Below are 27,249 nucleotides of genomic sequence, written 5' to 3'. Positions count from 1 at the left end.
TCATAAATTTACTTGCATTGTTCTTTATCGTAAACACACACACAGACAAGCTCTGTCCATTGGGAGGCATAGATGAAATTAGCGACCCAATAGCAATAAGTATCTTTAACACCCAGATTTTAAATGCCATTCCCCACCAAAAGAAATCAGTCCTTTAGGGAAATGTCTACTTCCAGGAATTGAGCAGTAAATGTATAGGATTATCATGAAATATCTTGTCATATACCTTGATAGCAAAGAAGGAATCAAAGATTGCTAGAGTCATGTCAAAAAAACATCAGGGCTAACATAAAAAGTCACCAAAGGGTCAAAGATGGAAAATTTGAGCATCAGTAAGAAAAATTATTACAATAAATTGAAATTCACCAAAAACTTTCAAATTAATGAGTTTTTATTTTGGAGAATAATAAGGGAACTCATTCATTACCTTGACAACTGGAAATAAAGAGAAAGAATTAAGTATGCATGTCCTACCTTTTCTATATGAACTGTACCACTAGAACATCAAAAAAATGATTTAAAGGAAGTACCACTTTATAGAAGTATTTCTAGTTGATAAATTTTTTAAATCATAGAAGTAGAATATCATTTGAAACCCCAATCAATTAAGGAATAGAGCATTGAACATCTACAGCTACAACTGTCACAAGAATACAGATAAGCAGACATAATATGCCTCCTGATGAAAGAACACACCATTACCTTTAGTCTTCTCAAAGGGATGGAACCTGAGAATGAATCCACCTGCCTATCTACAGAAAAAACAATGGACAGAAGTATATCTTGAACAGCACAATGAGTATACAATCAACAACATTTAGATGAGGGGAAAATCTACAGGTTAAATAGTTCAAGTTCTTTAGCATACATCTTGAACTGTACCATTATTATGAAATCAGCAACACAGAGATGACAAACCAAGAAAGGAATAAAGGGCAAGCCCATACACCAATACAATTACAAATTTAAAAGGGAGTGGGGGCAGGGTAATATGAGAATGTCTATTGTAAAGTAATGAAAATTAGTTCCTTAGGGAACAGTAATATACCCTTGGCAGTGTATACCTCCAGGACCTAACATCATGCTTGACACATGATAAGTAAGCCCTGAAAATGTGTTTTATTTGTTTGTTTGTGGGAGAATGTGTGTGTGTGTGTGTGTGTGTGCTGTTTTATTATTGGTGATGACTGGTGGCTGTTTTTCCCCAAATAAATGTTGATCATATTGGCAAAAATTGCAGAGAAAAATATATATCTTGTTTTAGTATGAAGAAGCATTCACTGTTACTAGATGTAGTAATAAATTTTTCCCCAGGGAATTCCCATATATATTAAGATACTAGGGCACTCAGATCATGGAGAGAAACTGGATTCTTATTGGCTATATGAAGACGCAAAGCTATACTACAGTGCAGTTGCGAAGCTGTACCATGATAAGAAACATTACATAATAAAAATGTAAAGGTCCTGCTCAGAGTGAATTATTATTAGAAAAATCCCCAAACATGCTTTCAGTGATGTTGCCCCATCCATTCTCTGAGACTTTAGGAAAGAGAAAATTTATTGAGACCTTAGAAAATAGCTAATTTACCTCTTAGAAGATAGAAAAACAACTCTTAGAAGAACTCTGTTTCACTGAAATATCTTATTGTCTTCAATCTACTTCCATCCTTTTCTGTTGAATAAATAACATTTCACAGAGATCTTAGAAATTCTTTTAAAGACTTTGGGATGTAGCCTTGGGACCCATCTCATTAAATAGTCCTGTCAATTTCCACTAAATAACTATCTCTAGTCCCTGTTCAACTATTTCTAGTCCCTGTAAAGTTTTAGAACAACCATTCTTTTGGGGTGTTACAAATGAAACATGTCTGCCTTCATCCACAGAGCTTCACAAACCAGGGAATTCCAATATTACATCAAACTCAGTGGCCAACTATTTAAAAAACAAAAACAAACACAAACAAACAAAAACTCAAGCAAATTTCCCTAACAGCAGACATTGGTCAACTTATCTACCATATTTTGAAATTTCTTAAAAGTCACTATGTGAACATGGATGCACATTATAATGTTAGCCATAATAATATTAAGAAAAAATATAATTAGTGTGTATCAAATATATAATTTTACTTTAATAAATATATATAAAATTTCTTTTATATATTTATTTCTAAACTATCAAATATTAATATTTCTGAGTTAAATATAACCCCCCAAAAAAGTGTTTCAGTTTTTTGACAGTGTGGTAAAGTTTAAGGACCTACTTCAAATTAGAATAATCATTTAAATGCATTAAATAAAATATACAAAATTATTAAAAAATAATTATATTGAAATGCTATTTAAAATAGCTTAATTGTAATATAGTAAAGTAATGTATGTACTTCATGATTAATGTATTAAGTATTTGTATCTTGTGGTGGGTCTTATAACTACCATAATTTTAAAGAAGTAATGTTTCAAGATTATCTGTAACACTGCAATGAGGTATCAAACTATTTGAGGAATACTGCTAATATTACTGTGGGTTTTTGTCAAAATTCCTGATTGGAGAAAAGTTCAATTTTAATTAGAGAACAGTGAAAATAAAGATGTAATTTTTTTGCATCCAGTTGGTAGATCATCTAAATTCTATCCATGGATTCTGGGGATATACAGCACTCAGATTAAAAACCTACAAATTAAACCAATTACTGAGACCTCTATATCTTTAAGATAGAAGTTGCCTTAAATAGATTCTTAATCAGTTTATTTATCATATTGTAATATTTATAATATTTGGTATGAGTAACATTAAAAGTGTTATATTTAAATATTTTAAGGTATGCTCAATTGCTTAAATAGCAAATGCAATTAAGAATATTAATAATTAACATGTATGCACTATGATCTTACTATTCCTCTACATATAACAGAAAAACATTACTTTTATGGTATGATTCTAACCTTCATAAAGAAGAAAAAAAGTTAACTGCATTGGCATTATATTTAAGGACCTAAAAAAGCAATTTTCTTTTTTAAAAGTTCAATTATTTTTTCTAATCTCTCTCTTGTTTGAATATAATTTCTCTCTAACCAATTTAGGTTTTATTATATATCTAAGTATATATATATATATATATATTTTTTTTTTTTTTCCCAAAGCTGAAATTAGCCCTTTGGGCCTAACAAGTCATGGAGGATCGCAGAACTTTCTACAATCACATTACTAATCAATTTAAAATCCTTTGTTACTCATCTCCACTAACATTATAAAAAAGAGCAGAATATGATCTTCAGGGACAACCAAAGGACAGAGAATAAAACTGGAAATGGTTTTGTGATATTTTCTCTAATCCTGCATTACTTATTACTTTGAGGGTTTCTGTAGTAAAATTGAAAATATATTTAAATTATCTATGGATCCCTTGGTATCAGAAGACATAAAATCACATGATGGATGTTTGAAGTACTAACCTAATGACCTCAAGCAAGTTACTTAGGCTTCCTAGCATGCAATTTTCTCCACCATACATCGCAATAAAAATCACCTTAAAATCATATTGTGAGGATCAACATTACTGATAACTGTCTACACTGAAAACTACTGTATTAGTCTTGGTTATTTTTGCCATTATTAACTATGGTAATTAATTAATTTATTCAACAAGTATGTGTTCAGTGCTCTGTGTGGCAAGCACATCTTTAGATTCTCGATGTACAACAGTGAACAAGTCCTCTCAAAGAGATTTCACTATGTTGAGGGTTGTAAGAGAGAGTTGATGTTAACTGGATGAGATGATTGTTAGGTATGTCTATATTGCCATGAACAGACAAATGATGGTGTGGCAGAAGGGAACGAATGCACATTTTTAAATACCACCCACTAACTTTATATTCATGAGAAAATATTTTTTTACTTTGAGTCTAAAAACTTACTACTAATTTGATATATATAAGAGGAACATCAGGACAATATATTTAATTCAATTTAAGAACATTTTCTGTGAAAGTGATATTGCCAGACCCCCTGTTGTTAATTGATCTTAGATTGTTATAAAATATTAGGAGTAAGAAAATAATATAATGAACTATTATATATTTAAAAACATAAGCAATGAATGTATGGAGGTATGAGATAAAGAGAAGAAAGTCTAAATGCCTATGCAATTTGAGAATGCAAACAGTAAAGGTAGATTTTATTAAAGACTTTGAAAAACACATTGAATTATAAAAAATAATATTACAAAAATCTAAATTCCCCAAGCCCAGAATTAATTATGGTTAATATTTTGCTATATTTGTTATAAATATTTATGTTTCATTTGGACCTAAGGTATGATTCATGACACACTATCTCCATTATTCTGTGCAAAACTTCTATTATTATACTTCATTTTATCATTCCTATCTCCACTCCCATAAACAAGTTCCTGATAGGCATCAATAAAATGGATGATTAACTGTATAAGTATGCCAGAAATATATATTTGATATATATTTTGCTATAAGTATAGTTTCTTACTTTTAATGCAAAAGTCTATTTTAAGAACTATCCTCTTTGCAGTTTAAGAATCTAAATCCTTATTAGTTCTTGTTATAATATAATCAAACCTATGTATACTCCACAATTTGTTCATTGTATTAATCAGATTGTTCTGCAACAATGCTTTAGAATAAATAGCTCTGAATTCTCACGGGCTTAAAACACATTTATTTCCTGCCCATTGATATGCAAGGCATTGATGTCTCTGTTGAACTCAATCAAAGTCAGCAGTACAGGGAAGTATACTCTGCCCTCAGGAAAGCCATGCTGAGGTTTAATTTTCTCATTTAGTCCATTAATACAGTGCACTACATTGATAATTTCTTATTTTGAACACTTCTGTATTATCTCTGTAATAAAATCAACTGTTCATGAAATATCTGTGTGTATTTGTGTGTGTGTTTGAATACACAGTTCGATCACCAATTTGCTCACTGGCGATTAGTCAGCAATTTATTGTATTATAAATAACTGCTTTATAATATTAATTTCCTGCACTGCTTTGGTATCAGTAATATTATAGATTCATAAAAAGTGTTTCATAGGGGCTCCTGGGTGGCTCAGTCATTAAGCGTCTGCCTTCGGCTCAGGTCATGGTCCCAGTCCTGGGATCGAGCCCCACATCGGGCTCCCTGCTCAGCAGGAAGCCTGCTTCTCCCTCTCCCACTCCCCCTGCTTGTGTTCCTTCTTTCGCTGTATCTCTCTCTGTCAAATAAATAAATAAAATCTTAAAAAAAAAAAAAAGTGTTTCATAGCTGTCTCCCTCTCTCTCATCTTTCTTTGGGAGAAATAGAAAGATAGAAGATATGTAGATAATACCTTATGTGAATAACATCTAGGCAGGGACAAGTATTAATGTTATTATTAATATTTTTATGTAAGTCTCAGGACCACTTGGTTCATTTGAATATTCTTCTAATTATTGCTTCAGTTTTGACTATATGTTTCTAGAATTCATCCATTTCCTTGAAATTTTCAAATATATTGCCTACAAGTTTGGAAAATCTATTTTACCTATAGTTGGTTCTCATTTTTATTCCATATTTTAATCATTTGTAGGTATAACATACACAATGAAATGAACACATACAGTATATATTCATTCCTATGTTGATGTAATATAACATATTTCTAATAAAAACATCTCTAATAATCTTTGTTGATTCCTCCTTTCCAATGCCCCCGATTGATTCTCTGTTGTAGTGTTTTTACATCTTTGAGTTGTGAGTCAGTAGTAGGTTCTAAAATTAATTTAGTTGTTCATTCTCATCATTTAAAAAGTAGAAGAAAATAAAATAATGGATACAAGAATATAACACATACTTAAGTGTAAGTTGTGTTTCATGAACCACATGTCAATTTAACATTTATGTGTACATGCTACTGGATCCCTATGTAAAATGTAATGCTTACTGTGGGCTGTACTCTAAGAAAATAAAAAACAGCACTATAGAATATATTTCTCTAAGTAGAGTTCCTGTATTCTCAAGATGGAGGCTTTACAGTTTAGCTCTTCTTTCTTTTAACAGATGGCTCTATCAACACAAATTTAGCTACATTTCCACAGGTAGTTGAAGTTTCTGTCACAATCTGCTTTTCTTTCTTTCTACTCTGTTCAGAGAATATAGCTCTTTAGGGTCTAAAGAAGAAAATGTGTGTCTGGATTTTGTCCTTCTAGCCCAATAGGCTGCTAAATGAGCAGTTCAGTTTCTTAGACTTTTTGCTGCCTCTACGTAGAATCAGCAAATGCCTTCACAGAAGAAATACATGAATGAACACTGTGGATTTCTGTCTTCTTTGTCCAGTAATTCTTTACTATACTGCTAATTTTCTCATGCCTTCAAGGAGTTTTTACATTTAGTGTTGTTTTAACATTTTTCCAGCTTTTCCAGTTGAACTCAATGATTAGTTTGTTCTGAACTATGTGACATTACTAGAAAAGTCCATTAAATTTCTTAACAGCAATATTTAATTCAAATTAAGAAAGTATAAAGATATGTCTATCTTCCCTCTCAGTAAAGTAAGGAAAATAGTATATTTTAGCTTCTCTTCAAACTCCCTCATTTCACAACTTCCTATTATCTATTACTCTACTTCCAGCTTGTTTCAAATATACATATCCAAAGTGTTAGATGTGTTTTTCTCATTATTCTGTATCTGGGACTATAATTTTTGACTCATTGCTTATTTTTTATCACTATCATCTACCAATATTTTGTTTCACTGTTGCTTTAGTAATGCAGCTTCTTTTCTCTGGATTAATACTGAGGATATAGAATATCCTTTTGTAATTCTTCAGGGAAAATTCTATCGAAAATATCTAAGTCTCTGTATGCCTGAAAATATATTTATTTTGCTCTTATTTTTAAATGTTAGCTTGGCTAGTTTGGAAATCAATGTTCATTATTATTTTCCTTTTACACTATGTTTTCTGGTGTCTTTTCTTGTTTGTTAGTATCCTGCCTGATTGCTATTTCTTCAAAATTTGTATATTGTCTTATCTATTATGTTTCAGGAATTATTATTGTTGAAAAATATTTGATGTTCTACAGTTTTGATGAGCTATAAAACCCAATTTCTTTATGAGTGAGTTTAAAATAATTATCTAACTCATCACTCAGCTGGACTACTCTGAGATTTTACCTTTTTTTAAAACAGTATTATCAAGGTATAATTCACATACCATAGAATTTATCCATTTAAAATTATTTTTAGTATATTCATAAAGTTATGCAATCATCATCACAATCTAATTTAAGCACATTTTCATCAATCCTCAAAAGAATTTCCATATCCATAAAGGCACTCTCCTTATCCCCATCCAAAGCTCCCATTCCAAAGCAAGCATTAATTTAATTTTGGTCTCTTTAGACTGACCTAATATGGACAGTTCATATAAATGGAATCATACAATGTGTGAACATTTGTGACTGGCTTCTTTCAACTAATACTTTCAATGTCTATCCATATTTTACCTTGTAATCATATTCCTTTTTTTTTTTTTTTTTGCTTAATAATATTTCATTGTGTAGGCATATTCATTTTGCTTATGTATTCATTAGTTGATGGGTATTTGGACAGTTTTCACTTTTTTTTGTTGTGTTTTGTTTTAAATACTCAGCCTTTTTTCTTTAAGATTTTATTTATTTGTCAGAGAGAATAAGCAGGAGCAGGGGGAGTGGAGGGCAGAGGGAGAAGCAGGCTCCCCACTGAGCAAGGAAGGAGCCCATGCCCGACTCCATCCCTGACCTCCTGGGATCAAGACCTGAGCCGAAGACAAACGCTCAACCAACTGAGCCACCCAGGCGTCCCAGCTTTCACTTTTTTGCATATTATAAGTAAAATGTTATAAAGTTATAAACTTTGCATCTAAGTAATAGTGTAGAATTATGTTTTCATGTGTTTTAGGTATATACTCCAGGGTGGAACTGTTGAATCAGATGGTAATATTTTCCAAAGTGGCTACTATATTTTACATTCCCAAACTATGAGACCATATTCTCCACATACTTGCCAACATTTGTTATCATCTGTCTTTTTTATTATAATGATCCTGGTGGGCATGAAGAGGTATTGTGGTTTTGATTTATACTCCCTAAATAAGTAATAGTCAGCATCCTTTATGTGCTTATTAGTCATTTGTATAAATTCACTGGAGAAATGTCTATCCAGATACTTCGCCCACTTTTTTTTTTTTTTTTTTACAATTGGGTTGTCTTTTTAATGTTGAGTTGCAAGAATTTTTATATATTCTGTATAAAGACTCCTTATCAGAAATGTGTCTTAATCTTAATCTAGGCTTCTGTAACAAATTACCATAGACTGGGTGGCTTACCCAACAAAAATTCATTTCTCAAAGTTCTAGAGGCTGGGTAGAACTCTAGAACTCTAGAACTCCAAGATCAAGGTGCTGGAAGATCTGGTTTATGGTGAGGACTGCTTTCTGGCTTGCAGATGGCTATCTTCCCCTTGTGTCCTCACATGGTTAAGAATGGAGAGAAGGGAAGCAAGCTCTTTTGTGCCTCTAATCATAAGGGCACTACTCCCATTCACAAAGGTTCCATCCTCATGATTTAATTACCTTCCAAAGGTCCCTCCTCCTATTACTGTTCGTACTGTTTGGATGTCAATGTATCATTCGGGGGTGTGAGGAGGCACATTCAGTCCATAGCAATAAAATTTGAAATTATTTCCTCCAGTTATGTGGGATGTCTTTTCACTTTCTTGATGGTGTCCTCTGAAACACAAGATTTTAATTTTTGTGTTATCTCATTTGTTTATTTTTTCTTCAGTTGCTTTGCCTTTAGTGTCATACATAAGAATTCTTTGCCGAACTGAAGGTCATAAAGATTTGCTCCTATGTTTTCTTTGAGAGTGTTATAGTTTTACCTCTTACATTCAGGTCTTTAATCCATTTTGAGTTAATCTTTATGAATTGAAAAAAGTTCACTTTCATACCGTTGTATGTGGAAATCCACTTGAACATCAGTATTTGTTAAGAAGAATATGCTTTCCCCATCTAATTGCCTTGGCACTTCTGTCAAATATCAGTTAACCATAGGTGTATGTTATTTTTAGACTCTTACTTCTATTCCATTGATTTTTATGTCTATCACAATGCTAGTATCACACTTTCTTTAATGGATATATATTTTTAAAGACTTTAGTTAGTTATTTGACAAAGAGAGAGCAAGCACAAGCAGAGGGAGCAGCAGAGGGAGAGGGGCTCTATCCCAGGACCCTGGGATCATGACCTGAGCTGAAGGCAGATGTTTAGCTGACTGAGTCATCCAGGCACCCCCTTTAACTGATATTTTTATGTTTATCCTATATCATATCATTCAACCTTACAAAGCTTTCTTATTAGTTCTTTTGTTTCTTTCTTTTTTTTTTTTTTCCTAATTTCCCTGGCTAGGAATTCCAATATAACATTGAATGGAAGTGGTGAAAGCAGATATGCTTGTCTTGTTCCTGATGTTGGGGAGAAATCTTTAAGTCTTTCAGTCTTAAGTATGTTAGCTGTAGGACTTTTGTTAGGTTGAGGAAATCCTTTTATTCCTAAACTATTGGGTTATCCCCAGCTTTACTATGAGTGGTAAATTTTGTACCAAGTTTCTGTGTCTGTTGAGATGACTAGTTCTTTTCAACTTTTATTCTAGTAAAATGGTATGTCACAATTTAAATTGACTTTGAGATATTAAACTAACTTTGCATTCCTGAGATAAATGCCTTTGATCATGGTGTGTATCCCTTGGTGATATACGTTGCAAGATTGCTTGCTACTATTTTATAGAGTTTTTCATCTACATTCAAATGTCTTTGGTTTTAGGTTCAGTGTAATATTGACATTATTTTTGAAAATGTTTCCTCTTCTCTTTTTGGAAGAGTTTGTGAAGGAATGGCATGAATTAATTTTCAAACACTTTGTAGAATTCATCAGCAAAGGCATCTGGGAATGTATTTTTCTTTGTGGAAACTTTCAATATTAAAATGAAACCTCTTTGCTTGTTAAAGGTTTATTCAGATTTTCTGGTATTTCTTAGAATCAGAAATTTGTGTCCTTGTCACAATTGGACCATTTTGTGTAAGTTATTTAATTTTGGTATAATACTCCCTAATTTCCTTTTGATTTCTGTAAAGTTAGTAGTGATATGTGTTCCTTCATTCCTGATTTTAGTAGTTTGAGTCTTTTCTCTTTTTTTCTTGGTTAGTCCAGCAAAAGTTGTCTCTCTGTTTTTTTGTTTGTTTGTGCTTGTGCTGAGTTTAGTTTGCTCTATTATTTCCAATTTCTTAAGGTGGAAGATTAGGTTAATTATTTGAAATTATTCTTTTTTAAAATATAGGCATTTTCATATATAATTTTTCCTCTAAACAGAGATTTAGCTGCCTCCCATATGCTTTGCTATATTGTGTTTTCACTTTCATTTAACTCAATGTATTTTCTAATTTTCATTATGATTTCTTCTGTAATTTACTCGTTGGAAAGTGTTTAATTTTCATATTTCTGAATTTCATAAATTTTCTGTTAATTTATAACTTCATTTTACTGAGGTCAGAGAAAATATTTTCCATGATTTCAATTTTTAAAAAAATTATCAAGAATTTTATTATGTTGAATCATATGGCTTATCCAGTAGAATGTTCCATGTTCACTTGGGAAGAATGTGTGTTCTGCTGTTGTAGCATGCAGTGTTTTTCTTTAGATGTTTGTTAGATCTACTAGATTCATAGTGTTTTTCAAGTCTAATATTTCTTGTTATTCTTCTGTCTAGTCATTTTACCCATTACTGAAAGTGGAATCTATACCTATTTTTTTTTAAGATTTTATTTATTTATTTGACAGAGAGAGACACAGCGAGAGAGGGAACACAAGCAGGGGGAGTCAGAGAGGGAGAAACAGGCTTCCCGTGGAGCAGGAAGCCTAATGTGGGGCTCGATCCCAGGACCCTGGGATCATGACCTAGGCTGAATTCAGGCAGGTTCTTAACGACTGAGCCACCCAGGCACCCCCATACCTATTATTTTTGATTTCCCTTAAACTTCCCTTAAATTTCTCCTTTAAATTCTGTCAAAAAATTAAATTACATTGGCTATTTTAGATCTTTTGCTTCTCCATGTAAACTTTAGTCAGTTTCTTAATAACCACAAAATAGCCTGGTAGGAATTTGACTGAGATTGCACTGAATCGAAAGATCAAGTTAGGAAGGACTGACATCCTGAGAATATTGAGTCTTCCTATCTATAAAAATGGAATATCTCTCCATATTTTGTTCTCTGATTCATTTAGCAGAGTTTTGTGATTTTCCTAAAAAAGATGTTGTACATATTTTGTTAGATTTATACCTAAGTATTTCATTTGGGGTGGTACTAATGTAAATAGTATTGTATTTTTCATTTCAAATCTCACTTGGTCACTGGTGATACATAGGGAAAAAATGACCTTTGTTTAACAATCTTATATCCTGCAACCATGCTATATCATTTATTAGTTCCAGGAGTTTTGTTGTTGTTGTTTCAGATTTTCTACAAAGACCATCATGTCATCTATGAACAAAGACAGTTTTATTGTCTTCCTTCCCACTCTGTATTCCTTTTATTTCCTTTTCTTGTTTCACTGTATTAGCAAGATCTTCCAGTATGATGTTGAAAAAGAGTGGTGAAAGGGGACATCCTTGCCTTGTACTGATCTTAGTGGGAAAGTTTCATGTTTCTTATCATTAAGTATGGTGTTAGCTGTAGGACTTTTGTACATAGTCTTTATCAAGTTTAAGAAGTTCTGTAAGGGCACCTGGGTGGCTCAGTCAGTTAAGCATCTGCCTTTGGTTCAGGACATGATCCTGGGGTCCTGGGATTGACCCCTGCATCTGCTCCCTGCTCAGTGGAGAGTCTGCTGCTCCCTCTGCCCCTCCCCTCCACTTGTGTTCTCTCTCTATATCAAATAAATAAAATCTTTAAAAAAAAAAAGTTCTGTATTTGTAGTTTATTGAGAGCTTCTATCATAAATCGTTATCGGAGATTTTCAAAATTTTTTTCTACATATATTGATATAATCATGTAATTTTTCTTTTTTAGCCTACTGATGTGATGGAGAATATTAAATGATTTCATATGTGGAACTGACATTGCGTATCTTGTATATAGAATGAAGATCTCTTAAGAACAATCTTTCTTTTTTAATTGGCTGGCTATAATTAAGAAATTAAAAAATGGGGGCACCTGGGTGACTCAGTCCATTAAGCGTCTGCCTTTGGCTCAGGTCATGATCCCAGGGACCTTCTCCCTCTCCCTCCCCTGCCACTCCCCCTGCTTGTGCTCTCTGTCAAATAAATTTAAAAAAAGAAATTAAAAAATAAATTTTTTATCTTTAAAACTCATCAATATTGATTATGGATATGTGTTTTAAGCAACTGCACTAACACATGAGGTATTTGTTATTATTTTTTTTATAGGAAGAGAATTCATAAAATTATTTCCATTACATGTAGGGAGCAATTGTTCATATAGCTCTGTTTAAATACTACTTTGACAAAGAATAATATAATAAGTCATATTGAGTATACTGAAATTCTGTATTTGAATCGACTTACCATTAAGTTTCCAGTCTATACAGCCTATAGTCACCTGCTTTTTCCCCAAAGGCATACATTAGATGTCAGCAGATAGAAACAAGATATACTTTTTTTGTAGTGACATTCTAAGACCTCAAGAAGTCTTGACAGAATTAATTTGCCCAAGTTTCAAGAAACTCCTGTCTACTTAATTTGTAAAATCTCATACTTATAAAAATTGGCTGAGTTTTACCTTTGTTTAAAACTCAATAATAGAAATATATGTGCATATTGTAATCAAAATATCTTATCCATCCAAAAAGAATTTGGTTCAACATTTCTCAAATATCAAGGAAAAATCTGCTTTGAGCAGATAAAACTATACACAAAGTTGTTCACTGTGTGTACTTGGGCAAGTTATTTAACTTCTCTGGACCCAGATATCACTATATCTTCATTTTAGTGAGGGAACAAAAGTGATGCAAAATCAATTCTTTCAAATAAAATAAGTAGAGATATTCTGTAAATTTTAAGTCAACAATGCAAAATGTAAGCTTATTAGATGGTGACTTTCAAGGGATTATAATTGTTGACCCCATTTAGCTAAGGCTTCTAAAGTGCAGTCAAAAGATCTTATTTCATATTTGTTACAGGGACTAAAATTTACATAAACAAATAGAATATTCACAGTTCTATTCCTTTCTTTTTATTTCCTTGTTGATTTGTAGGGCATTTCAAGACAGAGACAATGGAAGCAAAACAATTGTATCTGTCACACAGAATCAATGAGGCAGAAGTTAGGTTTAAAATAGGATCAGGCTGGCAGTCCCTGATGCATCCTCTCCCAACTTCCACTAATATACACATAAAAGGCAGAAAATTCTGAAAATTCCCAATGCAGAAAGCCATGACTGACAGTCAGCCAATTGCCAGAGGTGGGAAAGATTTCCTCTAGGTAAAAGCCTGAGAGAACTGCACTGAAATAAAACATAGCCTTCCTTTGCTAGGCTACCCTTGTCTGTTTTCCTGAAAGTTAGGTAAGGGGAGATTAATTTTCTTCTCCACTGTATGTCACTCTCATTAAAAACAAAACAAACCAACAAACTAAAAACCAAGATCTGCAGGATATTGGGAAGCTATCTCTTTTGTTATGAGTACTCTATTTGATATCCAAAAGTCTAATCCTCAATTCCCTTTTCAGTGCAACCCTTTCTGCATCCAAAGGAACAGGACAACTCCCAGAAAGCCTAGCAGAGCTGGAGCACCAGTGATTAAAGGTAAACCATTTCAATCAGGGAGAAAAACTCCTATGAGTTCCCAGCAAAATTATCTAGGAAACCTGACTCCCCAGCAGGATTATCTGTGAGAACCCTAGAAATACAGATTAATTTTCTCCATTTGCAAAGATTCTGATTTCAGTCAATCTGAAGAGGTGTCTAAAGACCTATATGTTACCTTATCTTCCAAGTGATTAGAAGAACAGCCCTGCGTGGGAATCAATGATTTAGGGCTCATGACTGATATGTCCAGTATACTATTCTTTGGTTATTATGGACTCTGAAATCACAATATCACTTTCTATATGTGTCATCTATCACAAATCAGTTCTTTCCTGATAATGGAAATTAGGTCCAGTGTAGCAATACCCCTAAATGCTTTGTTCACTTCATCACTGAAATATTCAGCAGGGCAAATAAGAAATTTCTAAGCAAGATGGTATTTCTCATTCTTTTGGATAGTTGAAAGTTCACTGCCACACCATCACTTAATATCTTAACTTTGTGATAGCTCTTTTTGTGGTTTCATTTACATCTTCTATTTAATTTTATCCCAACTTCCACCTTCAAAGTGTTCTTTTTTTTTTTTTAAGATTTATTTATTTATTTATTTGACAGAGAGAGACACAGTGAGAGAGGGAACACAAGCAGAGGAAGTGAGAGAGGGAGAAGCAGGCTTCCCGCGGAGCAGGGAGCCCGACGCGGGGCTCGATCCCAGAACCCTGGGATCACGACCTGAGCCGAAGGCGGACGCTTAACGACTGAGCCACCCAGGCGCCCCCAAAGTGTTCTTTTTTATACAGTAGGATACTCAGCTAACATGCAATGCTATCTCCGTTTATTCTATTAAAAATATTTTTAAAACTAAGATAGGTCTTCCAATTGTATATTCCAATTATGTGTTACACTTTAGCAAATATCAGTGACACATATGAGATTTTCTTTACATTCCTGTGATAAAATTTCCTGTTGATTTTGTTTATTATTCATACTCTCCATTTGATTCGACACATCTGTGGCTTTTTCAAGATCCCTTTGATATGCTTGCCTTGAGAGGAGAATTTCAAAGATGGGTATTCCTTTGAATAAGAACAGAAGTCAGTGAATTCTGGAATTTAATATTTATTTAACAAAAAAATAGTAATGGTAATTACTGTAAGTCAACCTGTCATAAGAAGACTGTGCTTTTTTTGCTTTTACCAACAGAAATGATCTTTCTTACAAAATCAAATTAACCTTGTGATAGAATTTTAAGTGATTTTTTATATTATATCAGAAACTTCATTCTATCATTGTAGAAGTGTGAAGAAATTGACATAATAATAACAGACTTACCAGGCACAATTTAATTAATAAAATAATTTTCACTAATATCAGGAAGCTACTGTCATGGTCCCAGAGAGGTCAAATAGTGTGGCTGAATGTCACTCAGTAATATGCTGATTGTAAGATGTAAGGATTTCAAAATCCAAAATGAACAGGTCTACTACACTTTTAAATTTAATATTTTATTAATTACTAAGTATTACATTTTATAAAAATCAAGAACAACTTTTAACACATGTCAGGACTTAGCTTTTTATAGTAAAGTAACTTCACAATTGATACATTTATTTTCAATTCAGGCAAAATGTTTGAAAGAAATATTACTGAATTAAAATTCTTCCTGGTTACTTACAGAATCTGGTTCCAAAGAAATGCAATTGATTAATTTTAATAAGCACACAAATACTTGGACATTTATATGATTTTTTCCTTTTGAAGTATTCACTTAAAGAGGCTACTTATTTATTCTAACAGAGATATTACTACTCAAAATATTTAGGTAACTTCTCCTTGGGAATTTCTCTCTGTGCCCATAGCACATGTACTTAAATATCCGTAATGGTAAAAAATATCTGCCCCTTGAGAGCTGATTTAATTTTGAAAACATCTCAGAATCATGTGGAGGCAAGCATTAGGAATAAATTTGATGATCAGGATGAACATTAGAGTCTGGGTCAGGAATAAACCTAAAGTAATGAAAATTAATTTGGTTGCACAGCTTATAACCTGTTTTTGTGGCAATTCTCCCTCCAAAAAAAAATTACAAAATAACTTTGGAAATGGCAGCAGTTTTACTATGTATACAGATTCCTAAAGATAAACCTTCATTGGATATGGAAGTTTGAGTATAATATTTAAAATCAATGTTATTACTATGGAGTAATTCATCCCTTCTGATACAATGCCTGGCATATAGCAAGGAAAAAATGTTGACAGAATTAATGAAAGCATTAATTATGCTTTCCATCATTGCATGCATTAATCAAAGAATATCTATTGTAGGAAAATAATTTTAAAAAACACACAGGGCTTTTAAAGGTACTTCCTAAATAATCCATATTACCTATATTTCATTTATACAACTAATATGTATAGTACCTATACTTACATTTTTACTTCTATTCATACTTATAATTATATTTTGAAAGTACACATATTTTTTCTACTTAAAACAGAATGTTGAATAAGAAAAAGGGATAGTTTAGACAGATTGAGATGGCAGAGTAGGAAGATCCTGAGTGCACCTCCTCTCATGGACATACTAAAACTACAGCTATTCATAGAACAGCTCTCCCTAAGCACAGCCCGAAGACCAGCAGAACAGCTCTTCTACAATTAAAGATATGATGAAAAAGCCACATTGAGATGGGTAAGAGAAACAAAGACACTCTCGCCAGGACCCACACCCCTGCTGCGGCCAGCCACATGTGGGAGGAATATCACAAATGTGGAGGTGCTCCCTGAGGAGGGAGGGGCTCAAGCCCCATATCAAGCACCCCAGGCCTGGAAATGTACACTGGAAAGATGAACCCCCATAATGTCTGGCTTTGAAAACCAGAGATGCTTAACTCTGGGAGAGCTGAAGGACTTCTAGGAAACCAAGACTCCACTTCTAAAGGTTTGTGCACAAATCCACTCACTCTTAGAACCAGCACAGAGGCTGCAGATTGTAAAGTCCCTGGGCCATATGTAAAGGAGATTTATTGACTAATTTTAGGGTGTGTGCGGGTAGAGAAGGGATCTGTAGGTACTTTCTGAGGAATGGAAGCACTCTCCTACTTAGTTGACTGGAGGGTATCATTTCTAAAACTCTCCATCTACCTTTGCTAGCACTGTTTGCCTTGTCACAGATGGGCAAAAAGGCAAGAGGATCAAGAGGTACAGAATTCCAGTTATAAAATAAGTAAGTCACAAGTATGTAAAATACAACATAGGGAATATAGTCAGTAATACTGTAATAACTTAATATCGTGACAGATGGTAACCAGACTTATTGTGGTGATCATTTTGTAATGCATATAAATGTCAAATCACTATGCTGTACACTTGAAACTAATATTGTCAACTATACTTCAATAAAAATATAAAAAAATAAATAAATAGAAATACAGAAGTAGTTTAACAATCTGTTTTTATGTGCCATGTGAATATCTCTTCTTTTATAGCATGTATTGCTGCCTTTATCTTATTAGATTCTCTAGCTACATTAGGAAAGTCATTTTAAAGTTATTTAATCACAGCTTTGATACTTAAATATTTTCAAGAATTCATGGCCTCCACCCACGTGTGCAATTTAACCTCTCTCATTCTAAGGCAGGAGCATTTTGAACTGCTTGCCTTTCTGTCTTTTGAATGCCTCTTTTTTAGACCTACATCACATGCCTAAAATTTTCCTCCCATATTAACTAATTGGCATAATATATATACTTTATTTTAAGACACTAAATATATTATCATTGAAATTTATAAAAGATACTTCAGAGAAATGATTCTTCACTTGAAAAACTGTCTTAAGGAGAAATTTTCTTTGAATAGTCATGTGTAATGTGATTTTTTTTTTCATATTTGAATTCCATACAAATACCTAGTAAACTGAATTATCTGAAAATAAATATGAACATCCCACTTTAAAATAGCTCAGTCTTCATGTATTTAGAATAGTCATCCCAGAAAAAGGAAGACAGAAATAAATAAATAAATAAAAGGAAGGCCAAAGCTGGCATACAGAAGACGAAAAAGGAAAGAAGAGATAATGGTAGAGTAGTAAGGCAGAAAGGATAAACACAAAGATCCAGGATGCGGGGAAGAGTAGCAAGCAGCAGATACTCCATCAAATAGAAAGAATTCATTTATAAATTCAATCTCTAAGTTAATAATTATTTATTGACCACAGCTGTGTGTCAGACACTATTCAAGGAACTTGATATTCCTCAATGCACAAAAAAGCCTCTGCCCTCATGGAGCTTATATCTTAGCTGATGGAGACAAACAATAAACATTAAACATAGTACGTGAATTAAATAGCATGATAGAGAATGTTAAATACTGTAAGAAAAAAAAAGTGGGTTAAGGAAGATGAGGAGTGGGAGGTAGTAGAGAAGGTAAGCAGCAATATTAAATAGGCCTCACAGTAAGGGTGAGATTTGAGAAAAACATGACAGGAGTGAGTGTTAAACAGGAAGGTGCTATGAGGAAGAGTATTCTAGGCAAAGGGAACAGGAGAGCAAAAGATGTGAGCGTGCAGGGAGTATTTCAGAAATAAAAAGTGCTAAAAGCTAGAACAGAGTTAGCCAAAGGGAAATAATGTGGAACAGGTCCAGGTGGCAAGGATGGGATAGAGGTAAATAATGTGGATCTTTGTAGACTATTATAAGGACTTTGGCTTTAACTAGTATGAGGGGCCACTGCAGGGTTTTGCGCAGAGAAGGAACTTGAGGAAAAACTGGTACCAGGGCATGAAGAGGTAAGGAGGGGCGGGTAAAGCCAGCAGGACCCATTGGGAAACTAACTGCAGGCATCCCAGTCAGAAATAATGAGAAATAATGAGGGTTCATACCAGGGCAGAAGCAGTGGAGGTGTTAAAAAGTGGTCAGATTCTGGATATATGACTAATGCCTTCTTAATATAAGTGTCCTACTCCTGAATGTCAGACTTTCTATCCAAAATGTTCTTTCTCATTAATTTAAATTACTAAAACCTAATGTATTACCAAAACACAGTAACTAAAATACAATAAAAAGCCTATATAAAGTAATTATTATGTTAGGGTGCAGAATGTTTTGTGATTACCAAATACTACAGATGTTGACAAAAATGTGTTTTCTCAGTAATTTCACTGGTTAGCACTAGAAAAATCTGAGGGGTCATTTCTTTTGTTGAAACTCCTTTTTAAATGTCTCCATATGATTCTGACATCCTATAAATTGTATTTGAAATGTATTCAAGATTTCCTCACACATCATTTTGTTAAACTGTTAATTAAAAATGTCCTGTTAAAATATTTGTTAACATATTTCATTAAAATGCTAAACATTTAAGAAATGTTAACCATTTTATTGAACTGGGTTTTCCTATGTTTTTAAAATTCATCTGAAAAATGTGGGCCTTTCTTGAGAGATATACACATTCCCCAAAAGAGGTGCTTCTTTTGCTGAAAATGTTAAGGAGTTATTCTGCAGGCTATTCCTGCCTTTTGAAGACCTAGGCAACATAATTTCCTTATGGGCTGGGGATAAAGTGTGTGAGAGAAAGCCAAGAGTTAGGGATGACTCTAAGATATTTCGCTTAAGCACACAAGAATGATGGAATTGCCATCATGTGACATGGTGAATGCTTTGAGGCGAAGCAGATTTAGGGGAAGCATAGTGAGGGTGCACATCAAGATTTTCATCCAGAATACACTGAGTTAGAAATATCTACTAATATTTAATATAATAGAGATTTAAGTACATAGATATTCTAGTCTTGAAAATAGAAAAAAGATTGGAGCTAGAGATATATATTTGAAATTCTGATGAATATAGCCAAACTGTGGAAAGAGCCAAGATGTCCATCGACAGATGAATGGATAAAGAAGATGTGATATATATAGACAATGGAATATTATGCAGCCATCAAAAAGAATGAAATCTTGCCATTTGCAATGATGTGGATGGAACTGGAGGGTATTATGCTGAGCGAAATATGTCAATCAGAGAAAGATATGTATCATATGACCTCACTATGAGGAATTCTTAGTCTCAGGAAACAAACTGAGGGTTGCTGGAGTGGTGGAGGGTGGGAGGGATGGGGTGGCTGGGTGATAGACATTGGGGAGGGTATGTGCTATGGTGAGCTCTGTGAACTGTGCAAGACTGCTGAATCACAGATCTGTACCTCTGAAACAAATAATACATTATATGTTAAGAAGAAGAAGAAGAAGGAGGAGGAGGAGGAGGAGGAGGAGGAGGAGGAGGAGGAGGAGAAGATAGCAGGAGGGGAAGAATGAAGGGGGGGAAATCTGAGGGGGAGACAAACCATGAGAGACTATGGACTCTGAAAAACAAACTGAGGGTTCTAGAGGGGAGGGGGTGGGGGATGGGTTAGCCTGGTGATGGGTATTAAAGAGGGCATGTTCTGCATGGAGCACTGGGTGTTATAGGCAAACAATGAATCATGGAACACTACATCAAAAACTAATGATGTAATGTATGGTGATTAACATAACATAATAATAATAAAAAAAGAAAGTCTGATGAATAGACGACATTTCAGGTTTTTAAAGATGAGAGTGACAAAAAAATGAAAGAAGAGAGAAGACAACACAGTAACATTAAGATGCCTGGACAAGAGGAAGAACCATCAAAGATGGTGGTAGGCAGAATAACATCTCCCCAGAAAATATCTGCATCCTAACCCCAAGAATCTGTAAATCTGTTATGTCACAACACTAAAATTTAAGGTTGTTTGCAAATATCTTCTCCCATTCCATAGGCTGCCTTTCAGTTTTGTTGATTGTTTCCTTCACAGTGTAGAAGCTTTTTATCTTGATGAAGTCCCAATAGTTCATTTTTGCTTTTGTTTCCCTTGCCTGTTGTGACATGTCTACTAAGAAGTTGCTATGGCCAAGGTCAAAGAGGTTGCTGCCTATGTTGTCCTCTGGGATTTTAATGGTTTCCTGTCTCGTATTTATGTCTTTAATCCATTTTAAATTTATTTTTGTGTATGGTGTAAGAAAGTGATCCAGTTTCATTCTTCTGCATGTTGCTGTCCAGTTTTCCCAACACCATTTGTTGAAGAGATTGTCTTTTTTCCATTGGATCTTCTTTCCTGCTTTGTTGAAGATTAGTTGACCATAGAGTTGTGGGTCCATTTCTGAGTTTTCTATTCTGTTCCACTGCTTTTGTGCCAGTACCATACTGTCTTGATGATTACAGCTTTGTAATAATAGCTTGAAGTTCAGAATTGTGATGCTTTGTTTTTCTTTTTCAAGATTGCTTTGACTATTTGGGGTCTTTTGTGGTTTCATACACATTTTAGGATTGTTTGTTCTAGGTCTGTGAAAAATGCTGGTGGTATTTTGATAGAGATTGCATTAAATGTGTAGATTGTTTTGAGCAGTATATACATCTCAACAATATTTTTTATTCCAATCCATGAGCATGGAATGCTTTTCCATTTCTTTATGTCACTTTCAATTTCTTTCATAAGTGTTCTACAGTTTTCAGAGTACAGATCTTTTACCTCTTTGGTTAGGTTTAATCCTAGGTATCTTATGGTTTTTGGTGTAATTGTAAATGGGATCCATTCCTTGATTTCTTTTTCTGCTTCTTCAGTATTACTGTATAGAAATGCAACAGATTTCTGTACATTGATTTTATATCAAGTGACTTTGCTGAATTCCTTTTTCAGTTCTAGCAATTTTTTGGTGGAGTATTTCGTGTTTTCCAAATAGAGTATCATGTCATCTGCAAATAGTGAAAGTTTGATTTCTTCTTGACAATTTGGATGCCTTTTATTTTTTTGTTGTCTGATTGCTGAGGCTAGAACTTCTAGTACTATGTTAAATAACGACGGTGAGAGTGGACATCCCTGTTTGTTCCTGACCATAGAGGAAAAGCTCTCAGTTTTTCCCCATTAAGGATGATATTAGCTGTGGATCTTTTGTATATAGCCTTTACGATGTTGAGGTATGTTCCATCTATCCCTACTTTCTTGAAGGTTTTTATCAAGAATGGATGTCGTATTGTGTCAAATGCTTTTTCTGCATCTATTGAGAGGATCATATGGTTCTTATCCTTTCTTTTATTAATGTGGTGTATCACATTGATTGATTTGTGAATACTGACTGACCCCTGCAGCCCAGGAATAAGTCCCACTTCATCATGGTGAATAATTATTTTAATGTCTGTTGAATTCAATTTGCCAGTATCTTGTTGAGATTTTTTGCAACCATGTTCATCAGGGATATTGGCCTGTAATTCTCCTTTCTAGTGGGGTTTTTGTCTGGTTTTGGAATCAAGGTAATTCTGCCTTTGTAGAATGGAAGTCTTCCTTCCATTTCTATTTTTTGGAACAGTTGAGAAGAATAGGTATTAACTATTCTTTAAATGTCTGGTAGAACTCCCCCAGGAAGCCATCTGGCCCTGGACTTTTGTTCTTTGGGAGATTTTTGATTACTGGTTATAGGTCTGTTCAAATGAAATCTTGGCATTTGCAACAACATGAGTGGAGCTAGAGTATATTATGCTAAGCAAAATAAGTCAGAGAAGACAAATATGATATAATTTCATTCATATGTGGAATTTAAGAAACAAAACAGATGAACATAGGGTAAGGGAAAAGAAAAATGAGAGAGGGAAGCAAACCATAGGAGACTCTACACTATAGAGAACAAACTGAGGGTTGATGGAGGGGGATGGGCAGGGGATGGGCTAAATGGTGATGGGTATTAAGGAGGGCACTTGTTGTGATGAGCACTTAGTGTTATATGTAAGTGATGAGTCACTAAATTCTACTCCTGAAACCAACATGAGACTCTATGTTAACTAACTAGAATTCAAATAAAAATTTGAAAAATAAAAATAAAAAGAATTAAGGTTGCTAAACAGCTGACCCTAAAACAGGGAGATTATAATGGGTTAGCTGAGGAATTCCTAAAAGTGGAAGTGAGGGCAGAAAAAGAGTCCATTTCAAAGTGATGTAATGTAGGAAAGATTTGACCAACTGTTGCGACTGAAGATGGAAGAGGGACCCTAGCCAAGGAACACAGGCTGCCTCTAAAAATGGGATATTAACAGTACTTACTTTTATTTTGATGTTTTTCAACTTGAGGTGCACAGTGGATTCACCTCAGAAATTTTTCAAATATTTCATGCTGTTATCTCCTCACCTCATCCAGAAATTCTTGTTTTCCTTATTTAATAAGAATCTCCTCATTATGCATCTAGCGTTGTGCATCTAGCGTTGATACCTCATGCCCTGTCATGAGAATTATCTGAGTAAGCTAGTCCATGTAAAGTAGTTAGAACCCACTTGCCAAGTGCTCAGTAAATACTGATCTATTTTAATGATCATTATTTTACAGTTGAAAAAATTATGCTTAATGAGATAAAGAAACTTGCCTAAGATTATAGCTGATAAGTGGCAACATCAGGTCTAACTTCAAACCTGGGTTCATCATAGTAACTGAATCTGACTACAATAACAAAAGAAAGGCAACAAGTTAAAAACCTGATTTCACATAAAATTTTTTATCAATAGTAGCCCATCTTATGGCTATTAAACAGTTGAAATGTTATTCTGTACTGATTTTATTCCAACACATTTTTTGTTTCCTTATTTTATTTTTAATGTTTCATAATTAATGTGTTAAAATATATGGAAGATGGCTGCTCTACAATCCATCTTATCCAATCTCCCTGAAAGTTTTGTATCATCAGAAATAATGTAATTTAGTTTCCATCAAAAGAAAATCATGGTAGAAATGAAACCACTCAAATACCAACACTGTCATTTACTGTCTGGTTCACCTACACCCTTAATAATGAACATAAATAGCTAAGATTTATTGAGTTCTTTAATCTTCTCAAAAGTCCCATGAGTTAGATAATTTATCACTCTATTTTTTTCAGATGAGAACCTTCCTGAACAAGTTATCTTATCTGTAAAATAAAAAGAATAACATAATACCACAGAAAAACTACAAATAGAAAGATAATGCGGGTTTTCTAATGAGACCTACCAGAATCAACAGAGTCTAGATTTGGGGAGGAACAAAAGTTGCAAGAAAGATGTTTAAAATGATACTGCTACCAATGAAGCAGGAAAGCTCATTTAATCTTAGTGTGTGGAAGAAAAAAAATAAATAAAAAAGAACAACTGCCAATAAAAGGAAGTATTTTCTAGGAAATAAATTTATTTTGTCACTCTCTACTCATTGTTTTGAGTCTTAACATTCAGAGGGAGTTTGTGCTTAAAATGGAGAGCAACCCAAGGGAGCATCTACAAGGAGGTATGGCCAATGTTTCCAAGAAGGCAGAAACTGGGGGTACAGGAGTCTGAGCTAAGGGAAAAGGGGTGAAGCGAGGCAGCAATGCAGGAAAGGAAAGATCACAGTTGACTCAAACAGGACCATGAAGGAAAATTCCTGGCCACCCACAAAAAGTTAAGCATTACTTTTTTCTAGACTTGAAGCTTGAAAAGTACAATCCTTCTTTCTCAAAAGATAGGTCCAGCATGGGTTGAGAGAGTATTGAAATATCACACTGAATTCCTAGAAAATTTGCAAATGTGCAGCCAAAATATAGAAGCAAGTGTCTCGCAAGGACTGACATGTAAGCAAAGTAAAGGGCAATGATATCTGCTGACATGAAATTATTATTTCGTTATTCTTACTATTTGATATGTGTTATCATTTTTGATAAGTGAAAAGTCTCAAAAGAGTACTTGTATTTTATTTCAAATAAGAAATGCTAAAAACAGGATTATGCCACCTGACATTATGTCATGAACTTATTACACAGGAATATTCACATAAAATAATACTGAGATGGGTGTTAAATAATATCCAATATTAAAGAGTTTTTATTCGGATTAGAGATAATGAGAGAAAGCATCTAACAGCTGTCTACATGTTTATGGCAACTAATAGATACAGTTTTTAATATTATTAAAGCAAAAGTATCATTTCAAATACAACAGAATTTATAATTGCAAAAGTTTGCCTTGCAACTATAATAAAATATAAAAATCTAATTCCTTGGTAAAATAAATAAGCACTAAATAACAAACATTTCTCTCTCAGAAAGAATCATATCTGGAAATAAATTGAACAAGAAATTCTATGCCAAATTATTAAGGGAGTACCTGTCCATATAGTAGGCATTTCCTACCTGCTATGCACATTTTTAATGGGTTCTCCAAACAGTCTAGTATGTTAAGTTCTTATTGCCTTTTCCTTGAAGGTCTTGCCTATAAATACTGACCAGATGCAAGTCTGTTTGGGCTTCTTCAGAGTAAATCTAGTATTCAAAGTATCAAAATCCTTGCTTGTTATAAATTTATCCTTATTCACCAGTAAAAAACTATTGAAATATATATTCTCTTGCATGTATGTGAACATTCCTCCAAAATTTGTATAAAAGCACCTGACAATTTAAAATTTTTCATGTCTCTTCTTTAGACACCAAATTCAGTGTCTTTGCAGTTCACATGTAAATTGTGAATAAAATATAAAGATTCACTCTCTACACATTTACAAAACCATATCACCTCTTCCTCTCTCTTATATGCAGTGTTTTCAATCACAGCAGTAAGTGTGATTGCTTATGCAAAAATTTGCACCTGTGACCATTTACAAAAATCATACATTGGTATGCACTAAAAAATCAGAATATTCATGAGTTGTATATGATAGTTTTTCAAAACTAATGCAAATGGAAAGGCTGTAGAAAAAGCCCATTATTTGCATGTAATATTCTGTCAAAGAAACACACAATTTGGCCTTTCCTTATCCATTGTAGGTACCATTTTCAGGATGTGATGCTTTTGTCAAAGATAAGATGAGAAAATAAAAGCTATGCCTACCAAGTCTATATTCACACTGTCTTCTCTCATTAGTATTCTGAAGGGGTTTTTTTTTCTGCTTGAAAAATTGCTGTCACTTTTCACATTTTAACACCCAGCCATCAACTTTTTTATAAATGCAGTCACACCAGGAACTTCTTCATCTGCATGTGTCAAAAGGAAAATGTAAAAGATGTATATTTCATGACATAATAACATTCTACAAATTTCATAATGGAATTCTGCTACCTTTGGATATATCCAATAGCTGGGATGTTCATATGTGCAAGTTCACAGCTTTGTGTCCTAGTTTTGGCTTTTTTAAATTCTTGGTCAAGTTATCTCTTTTTCTATGATGTCTATCTATCCAGAAGCTACCTTAGAAGATCTCTCTATTCCTTTACTTGTGCTATCAAAATACATTGGGTCAGAACTTTAATTTCTTGGGCTAAATATTATTAGGAGATAAAAGTGAGATCAATGTGGTTTAAAGTATAACCTATCTACCCTAAAATAAAATTCTAGTTTGAATAAACAGTGCTTTATTTTTACATGAAGAATATGGACTCAGATAATCTGCTGCTGAAGCTAGAATTGGATAATCAGGACTCCTGTGTACATTTGTATGAAGTGTGCACTTCCTAAACACAAAGGGACTAGGTACACCTGGTATAGAAACCAGCTGCCCTTTCTCTGAGCCAAGACAGGATTATGGAGCATTGAAATTATGCATGCCAAGGTCACAGCCCAAACCTTGAATCATAGGAAATAGTTTTATTAGTTTCCTATTGCTAATGTAGTGAATTACCACAAAAATAATGTTTTAAAACAACATTAATTCATTCTCTTGCAGTTCTAGAGGTTTGAATTCTGAAATCAGTTTCACTGGGCTAAAGTAAAGGGTATACCAGGAGCCCTCCTTCTGGAGGCTCTGAGAGGAGAATCCTTTTCATTGCTTTCTCTGATTTCTAGAACTATATGCTTTACTTTAACTGGCTCATGGTGCCTTCCTCCAACTTCATAGTCAGTAACAAATCTGTTTCCGTTGTCATATGGCCTTTAGTCACTATGATCTCCTGCCTCTCTAAGGCCCCCTGTGATTACATTATGCCTAGCCAGATAATCAAAGATAATCTCCCCATTTCAAGATTTTTAATCACATCTGCAAAGTTCCTTTCGCCATATGAGGTAACATATTCATATGTTCCAGGGATTAGGACATGGACACCTTGAGGGGCCATTTTAAAGCCTAGGTCAATAGTCAATAAATGATAGCATTTACTATTTTTTTCATAAGTAATATATAAATGCCAGGTAGGGTGGTGGTGGAAGTATTAGTGGGGGTGGTAGTAATAGTAGTAAACAAGTTATGGTTAACAACCATGTATAAGATGTGTTTTAAAAGATACTTGCCTTTCTGTACATATCTTTCTAGCAAACCTACAACTGGACATAAAATGTCTAAGCTTAATTGTAGTCCGTTGATTTTAGCACTTCTTAGACAGCTAGCATATTAATCCATCAAG

The sequence above is a fragment of the Mirounga angustirostris genome, unplaced genomic scaffold, assembly GCF_029215605.1.
Source record: "Mirounga angustirostris isolate CCGP_5_RB_7025 unplaced genomic scaffold, mMirAng1.0.hap1 SCAF_5, whole genome shotgun sequence".
NCBI classification, from domain to species: Eukaryota; Metazoa; Chordata; class Mammalia; order Carnivora; family Phocidae; genus Mirounga; species Mirounga angustirostris.
Note: the sequence above shows the minus strand (reverse complement) of the source record.